The sequence below is a fragment of the Balaenoptera acutorostrata genome, chromosome 21 (genome assembly GCF_949987535.1).
Source record: "Balaenoptera acutorostrata chromosome 21, mBalAcu1.1, whole genome shotgun sequence".
Classification (NCBI taxonomy): domain Eukaryota; kingdom Metazoa; phylum Chordata; class Mammalia; order Artiodactyla; family Balaenopteridae; genus Balaenoptera; species Balaenoptera acutorostrata.
In genome coordinates this window covers 5,174,596-5,191,593 of record NC_080084.1, presented here as the reverse complement: position 1 = coordinate 5,191,593, position 16,998 = coordinate 5,174,596, and positions in this window count along the sequence as shown.

Sequence of the window (16,998 nt, the reverse complement as noted above, 5' to 3'; positions counted from 1 at the left end):
TATGATTAAAAAAAAAAACAAAATCGGATATAGAAGTAATGTACCTCAACATAATAAAAGACATATATGACAAAGCCACAGCTAATATCATGCTCAACAGTGAAAAGCTGAAAGTTTTTCCTCTAAGATCAGGACCAAGAGAGGGATGCCCACTCTTGCCACTTTTATTCCACATGGTGGTAGAAGTCCTAGCCACAGCAATTGGGCAAGGAAAAGAAATAAAAGGCATCCCAATCAGGAAGGAAGAAGTAAAACTCTCACTGTTTGCAGATAACATGATACTATCGGGAAAATCCTAAATGCTCTACCAAAAATACTGCTAGAAATAATAAATTCAATAAAGTCACGGGATACAAAATCAATATACAGAAATCCCTGGAATTTCCATATACTAATAATAAACTATCAGAAAGAGAAATTAAGAAAATGATCCATTTTACAACTGTATCAAAAAGAATAAAATACCTAGAAATTAACTAAGAAAGTGAAAAACCTGTACACTGAAAACTATGACACTGGTGAAAAAAATGAAGAAGACACAAATAAATGGAAAATTATTTTGTGCTCATGGATTGGAAAAATTAGTATTGTTAAAATGTCCATTTTAACTGTTTAAATGTCATTTGGGTAGCCCCAAAGAAATCTACAGATTCAATGCAATCCCTATCAAAATTCTGATGGCATATTTCATGGAAATAGAACAAAAAATTCTAAAATTTTTATGTAACTACAAAAGACCAGAACAGCCAAAACCTTCTTGAGAAAGAAAAACAAAGCTAGAGGTATCGTGCTTCCTAATTTCCAACTATATTTGAAATCTACACTAATCAAAACATATGGTACTGGCAAAATAACAGACACACAGATAAATGGAATAGAATTGGGAGCCTAGAAACAAACCCACACATATATGAACAATCAATTTATGACAAAGGAGCAAAGAACATACAATGGAGAAAAGACAGTCTCTTCAATAAATGGTGTTGGGAACACTGGACAGCCACATGCAAAAGAATAAAATTAGGCCACTATCTTACACCAAACACAAAAATTTACTCAAAATGGATGAAAGACTTGAAATTTAAGATCTGAAACCACAAAATCCCTAGGAGAAAACATAGGCACTACACTCTTTGACATTGGTGTTAGTTATGTTTCTGTGGATCTGACTCCAAAGGCAAGGGAAACAAAAACAAACAAAAAGGATTATATCAAACTAAAAAGCATCTACACAGCAAAGGAAACCATCATCAAAATGAAAAGGCAACCTACTGAATGGAAGAAGATATTTGTAAGTCATATATCCAATAAGGGGTTAATATCCAAAATATATGAAGAGTTCATACAACTCAATATTTTAAAAAATAAACCTGATTTAAAAATGGGGGCATTTTTCCAAAGAAGACATACAGGTATCCAACCAGTACATGAAAAGATGTTCAATGTCTCTAATTATGAGGGAAATGCAAATCAAAACCACAGTGAGATATCACCTGACACCTGTCAGAAGGTTATGATTGAAAAGACAAACAACTAATGTTGTCAAGGATGTGGAGAAAAGGGAACACTGTTGTTAGGGATGTAACTAGGTGCAGCCACTATGGAAAACAGTATGGAGATTCCTCAAAATGTTAAAAATAGAACTACCATATGACCCAGCTATTCCACTTCTGAGTATTTAACTAAAGAACACAAAAACACTGATTCAAAAAGATATATGCACTTCTATGTTCATTGCAGCATTATTTACAGTAGCCAAGATACAGAAAAACACCTTAGTGTTCATTGATGGATGAATGGATAAAGAAGGAGTGGTATACAGTGGAATACTACTTATAGAAAAGAATAATATTCTGCATTTGTATCAACATGGATGGAACTTCAAGGGTATTAGATTAAGTGAAATAAGTCAGATGGAGAAAAATAAATACATATGATTTCACTAATATGTAAAATCTAAAACAAAACAAAACAAACCAACAAACAAAATAAAACAAAAGTTGTTACCAGAGGACAAGGGGGTTGATGTTGGGCAAAATGGTTGAAGGGGGTCAACTGTATGGTGATGGATGGCAACTGGATTGTGGTGGTGATCACTTTGTAGTGTATACAAATGTCAAATTATAAGGCTGAACACCTCAAACTACATAATAAAAACGTAACAAAATAATTTTTAAAAAATAAACTACGCTGACACTTTCCAACTACCTTGACACTTAACAGTTTCCCAATGTATTTTGTATCATTTGCCCCTAAGATTAGTGGGTATATTGAAATGACTTTTAGACAACCATTTTCCTAATTAAACAATTCAATTATTGAAATTCAATTTTTTTAAATACCAGACTGTTTTCACTAGGAACTCATCCTTGAGAGGATACTGAGGTCTAGGAAAGTTGGACAAGCTCCAGACCTCCCAGTTAAATCCTGGTTTCTCCTTTCCCAGTCTATTCTTGTTCCACTACATCATTTTAGGGTCAGATCATAGAAGACTTTGATGTACATGACAAAGAGTTTATCCTCAGTCCTTAGTTGGAAGACAGGGGTGGGGATTAAATTTTTTTTGAGGAAGGGCACACTATCATTCAATTTTTATGTTAATGTGATTATATATTATATCTACTAAAATTGTGTGGTATTAAAACAATAATTATAGAATACTGAAGCTTGAAAAAACATTGAGATCTTCTACCTCAACTTCCTTATTCCAACCACGTACAAATGGAGGCTCAGTGAGGGGATGTGTCTTCTTCAAGGTCATATGGCCGGTTAAGGTCAGCTCTGGAATTTGGTTCTCTACTGAACCCTGTTCTCTTTCCATTCATGCCATGTCACCTCTCAGAAGTACCTAATGTAAACATCTCACTCATATTTTAAGTATCACCTTTTTCAAGAAGTCTTTCCAGATGTGTTGACTTTAATTAATCTTACCTCAATTCTATCTTATGTCCCTAGTACTGCCATACATTGACCCCATACTGGACACCAAGCCCCATTATAAGTGTTGGGAATAAAATAACAAAAAGCTATTTATAGACCCTAGCTCATCCTTTTAAATGCACACAATCCTGGGACATCACCAATTTAATCACTAAGACCTTCAGTTGCCTATAATTATTGCTCAGATATGTCTTTTCCATACCCATTAACACTACCTTGGTTTATGTCCATTTTTTCCCACCTAAATTATTTTAACAACCACTTTACCACTGCCCCTGCCTTTGATTTTGCCAGCACTAATCCACCCTTCATATCAATCCAGATACATCTTGTTGAAATATCAAACTGATTATTCATTTTCTAAGTAGTGGACATCTGTTTGGTTGTCCAGTTTTTCTTTTTACAGTTTTCATCCACAGGAAATATCATTGTGGGAGGTTGACTCTAGCCCTAGGTTATGTAAGTACCTGATCCAGGCCAGGAAAATTATAGTTTCCCACCCACACACCACTGTGATTGCCAAAAAATTTGAAAGTAAATACCTCAGCATGCATCTCACAAGAACAAGGACATTCTCCTCCTGACCATGCCCAAGAAATTTTACATTAACACAGCAGCATTATAGTCTTTGTTCAATTTTCCTAATAATGTCTATTATCACTAGGTTTTGTTTTATTTCTTTTCTTTATTTTTTTTATTCCAAGTCCAATTAATAATCATATATTAAACTTGGTTGTCATGTCTTTTTTTTTTTGAATATTTGAATTTTATTTTATTTATTTTTTTATACAGCAGGTTCTTATTAGTTATCAATTTTATACACATCAGTGTATACATGTCAATCCCATCACCCAATTCATCACATCACCACAGCCACCCCGCTGCCACTTTCTCCCCTTCGTGTCCATACGTTAGTCCTCTACATCTGTGTCTCAATTTCTGCCCTGTAAACCATTTCATCTGTACCATTTTTCTAGGATCCACATATATGCGTTAATATACGATATTTGTTTTTCTCTTTCTGACTTACTTCACTCTGTATGACAGTCTCTAGATCCATCCACGTCTGAACAAATGACCCAGTTTCAATCCTTTTTTGGCTGAGTAATTCCATTGTATATATGTACCACATCTTCTTTATCCATTCGTCTGTTGATGGGCATTTAGGTTGCTTCCATGACCTGGCTATTGTAAATAGGGCTTCAATGAACATTGAGGTGCATGTGTCTTTTTGAATTATGATTTTCTCTGGATATATGCCCAGTAGTGGGATTGCTGGATCATATGATAATTCTATTTTTAGTTTTTTAAGGAACCTCCATACTGTTCTCCATAGTGGCTGTATCCATTTACATTCCCACCAACTGTGCGAGAGGGTTCCCTTTTCTCCACACCCTCTCCAGCACTGGTTGTTTGTAGATTTTCTGATGATGCCCATTCTAACTGGTGTGAGGTGATACCTCATTGTAGTTTTGATTTGCATTTCTCTAATAGTTAGTGATGTTGAGCAGCTTTTCATGTGCTTCTTGGCTATCTGTATGTCTTCTTTGGAGAAATGTCTATTTAGGTCTTCTGCCCATTTTTGGATTAGGTTGTTTGTTTCTTTAATGTTGAGCTGCATGAGCTGTTTATATATTTTGGAGATCAATCCTTTGTCCATTGATTCATTTGTAAATATTTTCTCCCATTCTGAGGGTTGTCTTTTCATCTTGTTTATGGTTTCCTTTGCTGTGCAAAAGCTTTGAAGCTTCATTTGTTCCCATGTGTTTCTTTTCGTCTTTATTTCCACTACTCTAGGAGGTGGATCAAAAAATATCTTGCTGTGATTTATGTCAAACAGTGTTCTTCCTATGTTTTCCTCTAAAAGTTTTATAGTGTCCGGTCTTACATTTAGGTCTCTAATCAATTTTTGAGTTTATTTTTGTGTATGGTGTTAGGAAGTGTTCTAATTTCATTCTTTTACATGTAGCTGTCCAGTTTTCCCAGCACCACTTATTGAAGAGACTGTCTTTTCTCCATTGTATATCCTTGCCTCCTTTCTCTTAGATTAGTTGATCATAGGTGTGTGGGTTTACCTCTGGGCTTTCTATCTCGTTCCATTGATGTATATTTCTGTTTTTGTGCCAGTACCATATTGTCTTGATTACTGTAGCTTTGTAGTATAGTCTGAAGTCAGGGAGTCTGATTCCTCCAGCTCCGCTTTTTTCCCTCAAGACTGCTTTGGCTATTCAGGGTCTTTTGTGTCTCCAAAAAAATTTTAAGATATTTTGTTCTAGTTCTGTAAAAAATGCCATTGGTAATTTGATAGGGATTGCATTGAATCTGTAGATTGCTTTGGGTAGTATAGTCATTTTCACAATATTGATGCTTCCAATCCAAGAACATGGTATATCTCTCCATCTGTTGGTATCATCTTTAATTTCTTTCATCAGTGTCTTATAGTTTTCTGCACACAAGTCTTTGGTCTCCCTAGGTAGGTTTATTCCTAGGTATTTTATTCTTTTTGTTGCAATGGTAAATGGGAGTGTTTCCTTAATTTCTCTTTCAGATTTTTCATGATTAGTATATAAGAATGCAAGAGATTTCTGTGTATTAATTTTGTATCCTGCAACTTTACCAAATTCATTGATTAGCTCTAGTAGTTTTCTGGTGGCATCTTTAGGAATCTTTAGGTATAGTATCATGTCATCTGCAAACAGTGACAGTTTTACTTCTTCTTTTCCAATTTGTATTCGTTTTATTTCTTTTTCTTCTCTGATTACCATGGCTAAGACTTCCAAATCTATGTTGAATAATAGTGGTGAGAGTGGACATCCTTGTCTTGTTCCTGATCTTAGAGGAAATGCTTTCTGGTTTTCACCATTGAGAATGATGTTTGCTGTGGGTTTGTCGTATATGGCCTTTATTATGTTGCAGTACGTTCCCTCTATGCCCACTTTCTGGAAAGTTTTTAATCATAAATGGGTGTTGAAATTTGTCAGAAACATTTTCTGCATCTATTGAGATGATCATATGGCTTTTCTTCTTCAATTTGTTAATATGGTATATCACGTTGATTGATTTGCGTATATTGAAGAATCCTTGCATCCCTGGGATAAATCCCACTTGATCATGGTATATGATCCTTTGAATATGTTGTTGGATTCTGTTTGCTAGTATATTGTTGAGGATTTTTGCATCTATATTCATCAGTGATATTGGTCTGTAATTTTCTTTTTTTGTAGTATCTTTGTCTGGTTTGGGGATCAGGGTGATGGTGGCCTCATAGAATGAGTTTGGGAGTGTTCCTTCCTCTGCCATTTTTTGGAAGAGTTTAAGAAGGATGGGTGTTAGCTCTTCTCTAAATGTTTGATAGAATTCACCTGTGAAGCCATCTGGTCCTGGACTTTTGTTTGTTGGAAGATTTTCAATCATAGTTTCAATTTCATTACTTGTGATTCGTCTCTTCATATTTTCTATTTCTTCCTGGTTCAGTCTTGGAAGGTTATACCTTTCTAAGAATTTGTCCATTTCTTCCAGGTTGTCCATTTTATTGGCTTAGAGTTGCTTGTAGTAGTCTCTTAGGATGCTTTGTATTTCTGTGGTGTCTGTTGTAACTTCTCCTTTTTCATGTTTAATTTTATTGATTTGAGTCCTCTCCCTCTTTTTCTTGATGAGTCTGCCTCATGGCTTATCAATTCTGTTTATTTTCTCAAAGAACCAGCTTTTAGTTTTATTGATCTTTGCTATTGTTTTTTCTGTTTCTATTTCATTTATTTCTGCTCTGATCTTTATGATTTATTTCCTTCTGCTAACTGTGTGTTTTGCTTGTTCTTCTTTCTCTAGTTCCTTTAGGTGTAAGATTAGATTGTTTATTTGAGATTTTTCTTGTTTCTTGAGGTAGGCTTGTATAGCTATAAACTTGCCACTTAGAACTGCTTTTGCTGCATCCCATAGGTTTTAGATCACCGTGTTTTCATTGTCATTTGTCTCTAGGTATTTTTTGATTTCCTCTTTGATTTCTTCAGTGATCTCTTGGCTATTTAGTAAAGTATTGTTTAGCCTCCATGTGTTTGTGTTTCTTATGTTTCTTTCCCTGTAATTGATTTCTAATCTCATAGCGTAGGGGTCAGAAAAGATGCTTGACATGATTCCAATTCTCTTAAATTTTCTGAGGCTTGATTTGTGACCCAAGATGTGATCTATCCTGGAGAATGTTCCATGCGCACTTGAGAAGAAAGTGTAATCTGCTGTTTTTGGATGGACTGTCCTATAAATATCAATTAAATCTATCTGGTCTATTGTGTCATTTAAAGCTTTGGATAATCTGTCCATTGGTGTAAGTGAGGTGTTAACGTCCCCCACTATTATTCTGTTACTGTTGATATCCTCTTTTATAGCTGTTAGCAGTTGCCTTATGTATTGAGGTGCTCCTATGTTGGGTGCATATATATTTATAATTGTTCTATCTTCTTCTTGGATTGATCCCTTGATCATTATGTAGTGTCCTTCCTTGTCTCTTGTAACATTCTTCCTTTTAAAGTCTATTTTATCTGATATAAGTATTGCTACTCCAGCTTTCTTTTGATTTCCATTTTTATGGAATATCTTTTTCCATCCCCTCACTTTCAGTCTGTATGTGTCTCTAGGTCTGAAATGGGTCCCTTGTAGACAGCATATATATGGGTCTTGTTTTTGTATCCATTCAGCAAGCCTGTGTCTTTTGGTTGGAGCATTTAATCCATTCACGGTTAAGGTAATTATTGATATGTATGTTCCTATGACCATTTTCTTAATTGTTTTGGGTTTGTTTTTGTAGCTCCTTTTCTTCTCTTGTGTTTCCCACTTAGAGAAGTTCCTTTAGCATTTGTTGTAGAGCTGGTTTGGTGATGCTGAATTCTCTTAGCTTTTGCTTGTCTGTAAAACATTTGATTTCTCCGTTGAATCTGAATGAGATCCTTGCTGGCTAGAGTAATCTTGGTTGTAGGTTCTTCCCTTTCATCACTTTAAGTATATCATGCCACTCCCTTCTGGCTTGCAGAGTTTCTGCTGAGAAATCAGCTGTTAACCTTATGGCAGTTCCCTTGTATGTTATTTGTCATTTTTCCCTTGCTGCTTTCAATAATTTTTCTTTGTCTTTAATTTTTGCCAATTTGATTATTGTGTGTTTCAGTGTGTTTCTCCTTAGGTTTATCCTGTATGGGACTCTCTGCACTTCCTGAACTTGGGTGGCTATTTCCTTTCCCATGTTAGGGTAGTTTTCAACTATAATCTCTTCAAATATTTTCTTGGGTCCTTTCTCTCTCTGTTCTCCTTCAGGGACCCCTATAATGCGTATGTTGTTGCGTTTAATGTTGTCCCAGAGGTCTCTTAGGGTGTCTTCATTTCTCTTCATTCTTTTTTCTTTATTCCGTTCCACAGCAGTGAATTCCACCATTCTGTCTTCCAGGTCACGTATCCGTTCTTCTGCCTCAGTTATTCTGCTATTGATTCCTTCTAGTGTAGTTTTCATTTCAGTTATTGTATTGTTCATCTCTGTTTGTTTGTTCTTTAATTCTTCTAGGTCTTTGTTAAACATTTCTTGCATCTTCTTGATCTTTGCCTCCATTCATTTTCCGAGGTCCTGGATCATCTTCACTATCATTATTCTGAATTCTTTTTCTGGAAGGTTGCCTAGCTCCACTTCATTTAGTTGTTTTTCTGGGGTTTTATCTTGTTCCTTCCTCTGGTACATAGCCTTCTGTCTTTTCATCCTGTCTATCTTTCTGTGAATGTGGTTTTTGTTCCACAGGCTGCAGGATTGTAGTTCTTCTTGCTTCTGCTCTGTCATGTCTTTTTAATCTCCTTAGTTCTAGAATAGTTCCCTACATTTTTTTGTCTTTTCATAACGTTTATATTTTTGAAGAATAATGTCATTTTCTTGTAGAAGGTCACATTCAGGATTTGTCTGTTTTCTCATGATCAGATTCAAATTAAATGATTTTTGGCAACTACTTCGGTGACATTTTGTCCTTATCAATGCCTTCCATTAGAAGGCACTCATATTAGCTTGTTTTGTTACTGATGATGCTATTTGGGTACTTCATTAAAGTAATACTCACCAAGTCTCTCCATTATAAAGGTGTATTTTTCCTCTGTAATTATTGTAACTAATAATCTGTTGTCTGATACTTTGAAAAATGTGTGAATACACTATGGCCCATCAATTTTTTTACCCAGTGATTCTAACATTTTTTGATGAGGGTGCTGGAGTCACCTATTACATTAGTGGTGCAAAATTGTCATTTTCTAAATCTAATATATCTTTTACATTTATTAACTGGCATTCTTCTGTGAATAAGTACTTCTCCGCACACCAACCCTTTTCTTTTAGTATCACCATGAATTCATGGCTGCTTTTATTCAGTATTTTTAAATCCATTACTCTCATTATCATTTGTGAAGCTCAGATTGTCTCCAATTTATCCAGTGGGATCCCTTTTAAACTGGCTTCTGTTGTCCTTTTGACATGTCCCCATTAGTTTCTGTGTGCTTTCTTACTTCTGGGCAGACACAGCAAAGTGTTCCAGACTTACTTTGTACTTTCTCTTCCCCAAATCTGGTATCATACATTTCTCCAAGGAGCTCTGGTTTTGTTTTTGCTGCTGTTCTTGTTGTTGTCTCCTGGGGAATGATCTCAGGATCTGGTCACTAGTGTGCTCATTGCTACTGGGGTATGATTCCTTTTAGATCCTTACAATGGACAGCGCTAGGAAATACTACAGTATATATTCTGCTTCCAGACATGATGGAGTGTATTAGGCACTGGATTTACCTTCACACTTTTTTTTTTTAAGGGACTTGACTGGCCCCAAATGTTTTCTCTTCTTGTTTTGTTTAAATTTTATTTATTTATTTTCTTGGCTGCATTGGGTCTTCATTGCTGCGAGTGGGCTTTCTCTACTTGCGGTGAGCAGGGACTACTCTTCTTTGCAGGGCACAGGCTTCTCACTGTGGTGGCTTCTCTTGTTGTGGAACATGGGCTCTAGACACACGGGCTTCAATAGTTGTGGCACATGGGCTCAATAGTTGTGGCTCGCAGGCTCTAGAGTACAGGCTCAGTAGTTGTGGTATACGGGCTTAGTTGTTCCATGGCATGTAGGATCTTCCCAGATGAGGGCTCGAACCCGTGTCCCCTGCATTGGCAGGTGGATTCTTAACCACTGTGCCATCAGGGAAGTCCCTACCTTCACACTTTTAACAACTAGAAATCTGGACTAAATATATAGAATATATAAAACCACTGTTGTCAGATACTGGACAACAAGGAACACACAGACTGTGATCCCTTAGAGAAGAGAAACAAACAAGATAGCTTCCAACAATTTCCTTGTCTCTCTGTCTGGAAGCACACTGCAGACCACACTGCAGATCCCAAGCAGAGCATGCTGGTCTTGTCACATTGAGGAGACAGATGTCAGAGTTCAGAGAGTCCGAGATGGCTGGTTACAGGGCAGATTTCCAAAGAGGAAGGGATGATACAGGTAAATAGCTCCAGCTCCCAGAGGTCACACAGGGCTGGGAATGACTTGAGCTCCCACTGGTCACAGTGGAGAGTCCTTGTGATCTCTCAGAGCATTCAGAATATACAGAGGGTCATGCCTTAAGAGTGAGGCTTAACTATCACTAGAGTAAAGGTTTCTGTAGACATGTTCTACTGAAACACAAAAACAAGCCTCAAAGGCTCAAACTAGACTGCCAGAAACTCAACTGCCCAGCAGAATAGAGACTAACACTCTTTAAAGAAAGACAACTAAATCAGATGATCGAACATATAAGTTTCACAATGCACAATCAAAAATTACTAGACATGCCAAGGAGCAGGAAAATGACCCCCAAATGATAGAAGTGATGGAACTACCAGACAAGGCTATTAAAATGGCCGTTACATCTATGTTTTAGTAGTTGAAAGAAAAAACGAACATAATAAGGAGAGGAAAAGGAAGTTATAAATGGAACTTCTAGAGATGAAAGATATAATTCCTTGGTGATTTCATTTTATTTTCTGAATATGTTAAACATATTCAATATTTTAAAATATTACATAGAAAGATATTTTCTGAAAAATCCATGCCCCCTGTGAGTAACCAATTTTCTAGTTTCTGGATTATGCTTTCTATACTTCTCTTTGTAAAATAAACAAATGTGTTCCTCTTTCCCCTTTTCACTTACATAAAAGCTAGTATAATATAGAAGCCAATTTGGCCTTTTTTTTTTTTAATTTAACAATATACCATGGGAATTACTCCATATCAGTTTACACAGATCAACTTCATAATTTTTACAGCTGCATGTATTATTCCTCTGTGTGGATGCACCATCGTTTATTTAAGTCTCTATGGACGGACACAAGTTTTTTCCTCAATATTTTGCTACATAAGAAATACTGCAACTAATAACCTCGTGCATGTGTTTTTCACATTGTTGGTATTGTATCTTCAGGATAAATTTATAGCAATGGGATTGCTGGGTCAAAGGGCAAGTGCATATATACTTTGTTAGATATCACCAACTTCCTCTGCACAGGGACTGCACTCCCAGCAGTGCTGTATAAGAGTGTCTGCTTTCCCTGTGTAAGCAACTCCTTTGCCCATTTTCTGTTTGTGCATCCCTGTTTTCCTTAGACTCTAATCATAAAGATGAGCTCAGGCAATTTTTAACTTAGCTCCTGATTTCTGCTCTTCTAAATACACACAACACCTTACTTAACCTGTTGATTCCTTTTCTAGATTAGAAGGAATAAGAATGAAGAATTAAGTAGTTAAAGAATGACTGACTCTCTTCCCCTAGCTTCCTCTTAGTAAATTTGCAGGTGGACCATGTGGGCAAGTCAGCATTCCAAGGAAGATTGGGAGAAGTCAGCAGGTCTACATGCAATGGAAAAATGACGAAGAATCTGACCTCCTGCCTTAATGATTAACTGAGATTTTTTTCCCCTTTTTCCCTTTAAAAATTGTCATGGCTGAGCAGACTATCCAGAACTGGTCTCTGGACACAAGTCCATCTTCTCCCCACATTGCCGGCTTTCTGGAATAAAACATCTTTCTTCTCTGCCAAAGCTTGTCCCTCAATTTATTGGCTGTTGAGTGGTGAGTGGCCAAAGCTACATTCAGTTATACCCACAGCCACATGAACAGGGTGTGGGTCAAGCTGTTAAATGTTTGTCAATCTGAATGAACGGGAAATTATATCTCAGTGTAGTCTTAACGAATTCAGTTCTTTTCTGAACACCAAGTGAAGAGACGTCTGTCATCCGGGAGACATACATTGATCCTCCCTTATAGACAGTGTCCTGGCTGAAGACTGATCCTCTCCTGAAGGATGATATTTCACCAAACCTGAGTGTTGCTGCTCTACAAACCATTTCAGGCGGTAGTAGTATTCCACCATGAGCACTGGATTATAACTAGTTTTCAGTTTACATTCCCTTGCTCAGCCATTATTCCGCAAAGCACAATCACTGTTAGCATAGGTGGAGCCACGTGTGTACCCAAACCATTCCTCCTCCAGCGACCCAAGCCTTCAGTGTGTTTCTGGATCACCAGCCCGGACTTCCCTTTCTCTTCTTTGGGATCTTCGGTGTGCTTTTCTACCAGCAGTCTAGGATAAGGCCATGCCACCTAAGAAGATAGCTTTCATTGACTTCAAATTGCTGGGTTTGGGTTCCATGTGCTACTATCACAGAAGAGCCCCAGCCATTAGGTGAATTGACCAACAGAACTCTCAGACTACCTGTGCCTACTAAAAGATTTTATTTGGAACAGTATTTATTAAGACAATTACATAACCATTACATCTTTTCCCAAGGCATACTTGCCTGACATTTTCATTTCTAAGAAGGGCAATGCAAATGATTCTTCCCAGAACAAAGACCCATTTAAGGATATTTTCTCTTCATTCCTAAATCAAAATCAGCTTGAAGCTTCTCTCCTTAAAAAAAAAAATTATTCTCTGCCTTATCATATCTGTTCTTCCCACCAGATTACCCATGTTGAATATGAGCCCACGACCCCAAGAAAAGATGATTAGAACTCTGAAAACTACCGAGGATTCTCAGCACCCAATACTGTATGTCTCATGGGAATGTTCATTAATTAATAAACAAAAAAATTTCCCAGTTTCTTGAAAGTTGCAACCACTTTCAATACACTCACTGTTGTTTCAAAATACTGCCCCAACTAAGTAATAACCTCCTTAAGGATAATAACTATCTCTTTTGATTTCTCTAATACAGGAGAATTTAATAAAGAACTAAAGACAAAAAAGGGCTTCAGGATTTTAAATATTTGTGACTTTTACCCCACCTACGGCACTGTAAATTGATTGGTGGCAAGAACTAGATCATATTTATGTTGGTATTCATGTCTCACCCTTACACCATCACATTCTCTCTCTGAATTTTCCTCTGCAAGTCTTCTTCTCTTAACTAGCCATAATTTTTTTAAATGATCAATCAATTCATTGCTTTAGTCCACAAATATGTTGTTCCTATTTTTGTATCAAAGAAACACATAGAAATTTTCTTCTCATAGAGAGAATGAGATGGGAATATAGAATGTAAGGTCAATAACTGGGGAAATTTTACTCAGGAAAGTAATCCAGGGGAAAAGTGAACAAAGCAACACACATAATCATAGAGAGAGAATCTAAGGGAAGAAACTGAGAAGCAGAACTTAACTGGTTAAATGTGAAATCTTGGAAAGCCACAAAATGATCATAAAAGACATTTAGAGCTAGTTTCACTTTCACAAACCTGTGTCCATTGGACCTTTTCGGATAAAGAAGAGCTGATGGTCTTCTTTCAGTGGACCATGCTCTTTTCCTAATTAAAGGACTCAGACAGAAGGAAATCATAGAAATAAACCAGGAAGAAACTGGGATGTCATACTTAGATCTGTTACTCACTGTGCCTTGAACAATGCACTTAAACACTCTCTGCCTCAGTTTCCTATCGCTGTAAAAAGAATGATGAGAGAAGATACATCTATCTGCAGGAATATTGTAAAGGTAAAATAAGATCATGTATCTGAAAGTGTTTTGTGGAGTATCAAGTACCTTTGTTTAAGACCCACTGTGCTCACACTTTGCAAACCCATTTATTCCTCAAAATTATCCTGGGAGGTATCATTACACCTACTGTACAATTGAGGAGACTGAGGTTTAGAGAACTCAGAACCTTAATCTTAAAATTATCTGGTGTGATAGTGCGATTAATAATAAAGAATGTATATTTGGTCTTCATCCCTGTTTCGGATGCAGAGGTCCTAAAACTCCTGGAATTTCCTAAGTGATGAGAGTAATAAAGGTGTCTCAATGTTCATAACAAACCCCTTTCAACCACATCTGAGTTTACATTAATAAAGTGACTTTTGGAAAACACTAAATATGCGAGCTGGTTGCCAGGAGAACCAACCATGTGATTAGAGAGTTGGAACGTTCAGTTCCACTCCCCTGACCTCCAGGGAGGATAGAGGGGCTGGAGGTTGAAACAATTGTCAGTGGCCAGTGATTTAGTCAATTGTGTCTATGTAATGAAGCCTCCATAAAAACCCCAAAAGACTGGATTTGGAAAGCTTCCAGGCTGGTGAACCGGAATGCTTCTACATGCTACTATGCCGGACCACAAACTCCAAGAAGACAGAAGTTCCTTTGTTCAGGACATCACCCCATGTATCTCTTTGATTCATATATTTCAATCCTTTGTAATAAATCAGTTATTTAGTGAGTAAATGGATTTCTTGAGTTCTGTGAGCCACTCCAGCAAAATAATCAAACCCAAAGAGCGGGGTCATGGGATCTTCTGATTTATAGTCAGTTGGTCAGAAGCACAAGTGACAACCTGGGCTTGCAATTGACATCTGAAGTGGAGGGTGGCCTTGTAGAACTGAGCCCTTATCCTACGGAGTCTGATGCTATTTCCAGGTAGGTAGTGTCAGAATTGCATTGAATTGTAGGGCATCCAGCTGGTGTCAGAGACTTGCTTGATGGTGTGGGAGAAACCATCATACACACGTTGGAATTGGGTGCAGAGTTGGAATTAGTGAACAGAATCTGCACCTGATTAGTACAGCAAAAATTTGAACTGATTGCAAATGCCATCATCCATCTGCTATCCATGTCTCATCAGTGTAAAAAGCAAATGCTTTTTCAAAATCACTAAAATATCTTCTCTGAGAAGTTACTTGCTCACTAACAGGAAAGAAATGAGCTTATACAAGTAATGCATCCTTTTTCTTTAAAGGATTAAGGGAGAGGTGAATGGCTGAATACAAGTGATCTGGGTTAAGACATAGTTGATAAGAATAGTTGATTTTGATAAGAATTTTAGGCAAGGCAATTGAGGAAGGAAAAATGTCATAGAACCCACAGGTAATTTGATGGCTCTCAGCTCCTTCTTAAGATCTGGCAGAACTCATAAATCTTTACCCAAAATGAATTTCTTGTTGTTTTCTCATTTAGCCAATTTTTAATCCTGCTCACCCATTTCTCTAACAAACCCAAAGCAATGGGGATGGGGGTTATATTCTAGCTTTATATTTTCTTCTTTATAGTCCCCAAATGGTCTGACTAGAAAAGCATTTTAGTATTTCTCCCACAAAGGACCAGTGTTTGAAACAGAGAATGTTCCAGGCATTGGCCTGTATTCATCTAAATTTAAATTTCAGGTAGAGTTAATATTATAAAAATGGAAATTGTGCAAGTCTGTATGGTAACTTGTTTTGTGAAATTAAATAGATTTCTAGAAACAGTCAAGTACTGGGGATATGCAGTTATTGTTTAAATCTGAGATAAAAAGACGCCCACTTTCAAAAAGGAAAGAACTATGAAAAAACCTTGTATCTTAAAAGATGAATATGAATCACAGGAATGAGACAATTTTACCCTTGAGGGGGAGGAAAGGGCTTTTCCTTTGGGGGCTGGAGATGAAACACTTAAAAGTAAGAATTTAAAGCTCCAATTCTCTTGAAGGGCTTTGTGACTTAGAATTGCATTTATTGGTCTGACAAATTGGTTTTTACAGATGCCTTCATTTGTAAACCAAATATACTGTTTGGCTGGTAACCTCAAAGAGGCCACACATCTCACTAAAATGCCTGAGAGGAACTTCCACTATGTTTATACAGGTGGCAGAGAACACAGAAGGGGGTTACCTGCCAGGTAATGCAGTCAATCACAAAACATGATCCTTAACAGTGAGGGTGGGATTGAATTGTCTCTGTTACCCTATACTGGGAACTTCCTTACTGACTTGGCAACTCTTGTTCTATCTGAACCAAAAGGAAGAAGGAAAAGAAACATGGCAGCAAGACATGATAGAGATTGTGTGATGGAGTTTAAACTGGGACTGGAAACCAGAACTCAAAGTCTGGATTTATCGGCCATATAATTCTGGAGGTATCACTTCTCTTATGTTTCCCTTTCTCATGAGGCAGAAGAGAAAAGTGGGTAAGTGCCTGGGTTCTGAAGTCAGACACATCTGGACTTGAATCCTCTCTCTACCTCATGCTGTCTGTGTGTCCTCTCTGAGCCTTAGTTTCCATATCTGTGAAATAAGAATAACAATATTACCTCATTGAATTAGAGTTCTCCAGAGAAACAGAATGAATAAGATGTGTGTGTGTGTGTGTGTGTGTGTGTGTGTGTGTGTGTAGGAAGAGAGAAAGAGAGTGAGAGAGAGAATTTATAAGGAATTAACTCATGTGATTATGGAGGCTGACAAGTCCAAAATCTGCAGGATGGGCTGGCAGTCTGGAGATCCAGCAGAGCCAATGTTTTGGCCAATGGGTTGAGCCTGAAGGCTGTCTGCTGCAGAACTAGGAAGAGCTGATGTTGCAGATGAAGTCTGAAGTCAGGCTGCTGGAGAATTCCTTTTTGCTCAGGGGAGGCAAGTCTCTTTTTCTATTCAGGCCTTAAACTGACTGGATGAGGCCCACCCACACTTATGGAGAACAATCTGTTTTATGAAAAGACCACCAGTTAAAATGTTGATCTCACCTAAAACATCCTCACAGAAATATCCAGAATAAAGTTTGACCAAAT